Source organism: Adiantum capillus-veneris, chromosome 19 (genome assembly GCF_014529385.1).
Source record: "Adiantum capillus-veneris isolate H3 chromosome 19, ASM1452938v2, whole genome shotgun sequence".
Taxonomy (NCBI): domain Eukaryota; kingdom Viridiplantae; phylum Streptophyta; class Polypodiopsida; order Polypodiales; family Pteridaceae; genus Adiantum; species Adiantum capillus-veneris.
Window position 1 is genome coordinate 74,630,569 of NC_140949.1, and position 5,116 is coordinate 74,635,684.

Consider the following 5,116-nt stretch of genomic DNA (forward strand, 5'->3'; position numbering starts at 1 on the left):
ATCTTTCAATGTTGCTTTTTTGTATACCTGGTGCTTAGTTATCCTAGGACATTGTCGAGGTTGATACCTTGTGGGCCTTCTTTCTTGGGAGGGACTTGAAGTTACTTCATATGCTCTAACCTATAGTTTTGATACCCATATCTGTTTGTTACCTTGATAATCCTCCTGTTCCTTTAAGCTCCATTGTGATGCTATCCATCCCATGTGTTTGTCTTTTTGTGTTGATTTCTTGTCCTTAATCCAAACTGTTTCTCTCACATGGTATCATCGCAGCAGGCCATCCTGGCTACCCTGTGCGGAGCCCCACGTCCAAGTCCTTGCGCAACCCTTGCTGTGGCAAAGACCCTCCTTGCTGGTTCTCCACACTGCCTTGTGCCCAGCTAGCCATGCCTCTTGCACATCACACGCTATGGCGAACATCAAATCCATCGCCCGCACTCCATGCTGCCCTGCAAACAGGTCCGCCATGTCTCCTGCGCCACAGTCCCTGCTGTCGCAAGGCAGTGTGCCTCCAACCCCATGGCTCCACGTGGGCTGGCCCATTTACTTCCTGGTGCTCATTGCGATGCAGGACGAATCATTGCTGTCCCTCGATATCAGTCAAGTCACCCACTCTCCATCCAAATGGCATGGAGAACCCCTGTCCCTGACAGCCCTGCTGCAGACAGAGACCCTGCTCCAAACGAGTGTTTCGTTGCAAACGATGACCCTACTGCAAATCCTATAGAAGGAGATGACGCTGCTCACGACCCCAAGCTAGCAGGCATCGATGCTGCTTCTGCAAACACTCCAGACAGACTAGCCATGAACCGAGCAACCGCCCATCCTTCTAAATTTCACCTGGCTGCAGACGGAGGTTCCGTCACACCTGTGAATAAACTACTTGCAGCCCATTCTGCTGATGCCACCAGTGCTGCTAAAAGCGTGGCTCCCACCCCTGCTGCAAAAGAAGCACAACTTCCTGTAGCAGATGACATTGAGGCACAGCCTTCAAATTTCAATGAGGCCACATACTCTGTTGGAGAAGTAGATGTAGATGTAGCCTTCCCCGCAGTGGACATTCAACCCACCCAGGCCCTACCTTCTTCAGGTGCTGTCCACCCCCCAACAGATGATGCTGATGCAACCCTTATGCCGCGACCATTGATGCAACCCCTGCAGCCGAAGATTGTGCTGCCATCAATGCAATTGTGACTGACGTCACTCATGAGGCCAAGATAGCTGTCAGCCTTGCTGCTGTAGTAGTTGTTGTTGCACCACGTGCAGACGAGCCCTCTGTGGTGGGTGCTACTGCCACCTCTCTAGAATTAACAACTCCTGCAACCAAGAAGGATGCCCTTGCTGCTACAATTGCTCCTGATGTAACCATCATATCAGCCAAAGCTGATATCGCAAAGTCCGCTGCCATCACATCTGATGGCACTCATGCCGTTGCCCACACTGGTGCATCCCTCCAACCCGCAACCACTCACCCTCCAACTGAAGATGCTGATGGTAATAAGGCCATCATTGAGTCCTTCCTTGGGAACCAACCTCCTACAGATCAAGTTGTGGTTCAATCCACAGCCTACAAACCTCTTCGTGCTGCATCTAATGCATGCAATGTTCCTGCTTCAAACAGTTCAGACAGGCGTGCCAGTGCCTCAAAAACAACCCTCTTGGACATAATAAGAAGAGTGACACATCCTTTCAACCTGGACATATCTACTTGTTATGAAGTTGTTTCCGTTCACCAAGGCAACCAAACCCCATGCCAATCTTATGGCACCCAACCCCACATGAATGGTGAACCTCCAAGCAACATCTCCATACTACTTACTCCTACACTTGACTGCCAAGAGTCTTCCCCTTCTTTACTCCACACCTCGACATTCGTCTCCGATCTGTCCTTGAAGAATCCCTTTTTGGATGTGTCATGGAGTGACTCTCACAACATGTCAAATCGCTGAGATGCTTCCTGTCTTGCAACAGTTCTCCCAAACATCCAACCAATCATACCATTACCCAGAACCGTGGCTCTCTACTTCTCTCAACCTTGGTGGATGCTTTGTCGCAAAAACAACAACACATGAGCCAATTCCTCATCTTCATGAGCTCTCAACCTTTCTTATCAAGATCGTCTCATGTTTCTACCTGCAAATGCATATCAACCTCCACTTGGTGGCCAGCTGCTTCAAAACACTTGAAGACGCAACCTTGACATCAACTCCAAATCTCAAAGCTACAGTTATGCTTTCATTTTTCTTGAGGGGGCAAACGTGTGGTATTCAAGCTCTTGAAAGCATACATGTCATGGACCACATACAGTTTTTCAAAGATCGTACAAAGCGAAGATCTGAGCTGAAGATCCGACTGCTTATGAAGGCAACCATCTACCCTGGATGATTCAATTTCCAGCCTCGTCATGATTTCAATTTATGAAGGTTGCATAAGCATGATCATTGTACAATCCAAAGCATGTAGATTGAATCTCACACTTTTTACACATGCATGCCTCTGTATGGACGATGTGTCTTACGGGGGCGTGTGGGAAATAATAATCCACATCACCAGTACATAGTCATCATCCTAGTAGGCACAACGGCCCGCATCCCAAGATATCTCGCGGCTTCGTAACGCCCTTGTAACTACCATGCAAACTGTATATAACTGCAACACCTCGTAATCAATCGATCTCATTCTGGCCTATCGCCTTCTTGGGTGCCTCGGGCTTAAGAGCCTCCTTCTCTCTCTCTCTCTCTCTCCCTTTCTCTCACAGGGGCGACAACAGAGAGAAGCTGCTCATTGGAGCAGAGAGGGAGTTACACCAAGGAGAAGGGGGGCGCTGGTCAGGAGGACTGAGAAAAGGAGAGCAGGTGGGGATGGCTAGTAGATTACGAGGAGCACGTTGAAGGAGTTTAACGCCATCAAGGGAGTCGAAGGAGCTGAAGGCCGCCAGATCGACAGGAAGAGAGAGGGCCGAGAAGCTCTGGAACAGCTCGAAGGGGGGCCTACTGTGAGGAGGCGCCATTGTAAAAGAGTTCAAAGTTGGGCCCAGGTCAAGAGGGAGGCAACCAAAGGGCGCTACAGGAGCACAGGCCGAGGTTCAAACAGAGAAGGGTCTGGCCAAGTACAGCTCTGGAGGAGCGCCATACAAAGGATAGAGAGAGTTGAGAGGCTTGAGAGTATCGGCCTACAACAAGGGCGTGAGAAGGGTGGGCTCTAAGAGTCCTACAGGGGAGCGAAAGCGAGAGAATTAGGGATCAGGGCGGGTCTTGATCATAGTCTTCGACTGGTTATCAAGTCCATCAGGAGGTGTAGCTCGTTGAGGTTGCCATGGGCAACCTGGTCACCATTTTGAGGGGAAAGGGCGATTTATGTGTTAGCAACCAAGTCAAGTGGAGTCTCAGAGCAAGCACGCGGCAACAAAGAGAAGGCTGCCATGCTCAGTAAAGGTGAAGGGAGCCCGAGCTCAAGCAGGGAGGAGCGAGAAAAAAGAGGAGCGCTACAGGGCAGTTTTTTTCTAAGGTTGCGGCCCGAAAGTAGTCAAAAACTGAGGAGGGTCGACTGCTGAGACAAAGAGAGAGGAGCAGGGCTGTATGCAAGGCCGAAACTAGGAAGTTGAAGGGAGAGCTCCAAAGCAAGCTCACGGGACACGGAAGGGGAGGCTATCATCTCGAGCTCCCGATGCCGGCTACATAGAGGAGGCACGCCATTCAGAAAAGAAGAGAGGGCTGTAGGGAGGGCGTTCAGAGTCGAAGCAGAAAGAGAGGGATCAGGTGAGTGCTCCAAGCTTGGAGTGGCCAAAATAGCTGAAAAGTAAGGTGGCTTGCAATCCTCTTGAGAGTGAAACAGCTTATATAAAGAGCGTCCCACTGCAGTGTCCGTGGAGACCTGGAATCGATATGCTTTGGGTCCTAGTACCAATGTTGTTTTGTATAAAGCTTGAGCATGAGGTCCATTGAGGTTTGCAGCCTGTGGGTGTGTTCTGTGTGTGTGTGTGTGTGTGTGTGTGAGTGAGAGAGAGAGAGAGAGAGTCCCATCTATGTGTACTCTAGAGTGAGAGCTCTTTTTCTGGAGGGGTTTCTTCTCAAATAGTTGGCCAATGTGTGCATTTGAGCTACAAGAAAGAGTGTGAGTGTTGTGTCTGGGTGTGTTTGCCCCGGCCCCATCAGCGTCAATCACCATCTCGAGCTCTTTAGCCTTTGTGTTGCGGCTAAGTGCTGTTGATCGGAGTCTCTCCATCATATCTTGCATCTATCTTGCATATTCGTTTACTTGCAATATGACCTTGTTATTTGACTGCCAATCCTCCTGTCTTGTCAAATGAGTGGATGTGCTTGCAACCTCTTGTGTGTCCTTCTGCTGTGTCGTGGTCGCTGGTTCTTCTTGTGTGGAGGTAGAGGGTCGGTCTTCTTCTTTGTCATCCTGAGGCCTTGTGGATGCCTCAACTGTTTCTTGTTTTGTGGAAGTAGAAGGTGTTGGCTCATACTGTGCAGTCTCTTCAGGTGCAGGGCTCACTTCCTTTTTCGGCTCAGGTTCTTTCTGTTCTTGTTGCTCTTGTGTAGCAGTGGCCTCTTGTGTAGTGGTAGCCTCTTGTTCTGGCTCTGCTTATTTATCTTTTTCTTTCTCTTGTTGGTCCGTCTTTTGTGCAGATTCTGTTTCTTTGGTGGACTCAGATTCTTTGGCTCTTTCTTTCTCAGGTTCAGCTTCTTTAATTGGCTCTTTTGCGGTGTCCCTCTTTACAAGTGATGGTGATGGGCTTGGCATAGGATGGTCCTGTTGTTTTTTTAGGCGGTGAGGTGGGTCTGGGAGACTCATAGCTTTGTTCTTGGGCTTCTTCCCTTGCCGTTTCTTCAGTTCGTCTCTGTTCCTCTATCTCTTTGGCTTTTCTAGCCGCTTCTTTGGCTTCTTTCAGCTTGAGGGATTTAGTTTCTTGGTACATTTTCTCCAAAGTTTCTGTCGGATCTTCAGCCTCTTTTCTTGTCTGATGCTTCGTTCTTGGGCCTTTAAGTCCGCTCGACACCCATTTCTCTAGGTCCTTCCCTTGTGCTTGTCGACTCGGCTGATAGGCGTGTTTTACTCTTTCGAAGCGAGCTTGTTTGTGCGCGGTCTCTTCTTGGTGGGTTGCCATAGC

The 5,116-nt window shown here is 49.4% G+C and overlaps 1 pseudogene; it reads left to right on the plus strand.

Annotated features, from left to right (window-relative positions):
- The first annotated feature begins 386 nt into the window (after window positions 1-386).
- On the plus strand, window positions 387-2,385 carry LOC147434246 (uncharacterized; annotated as a pseudogene).
- Window positions 2,386-5,116: the final 2,731 nt, after the last annotated feature.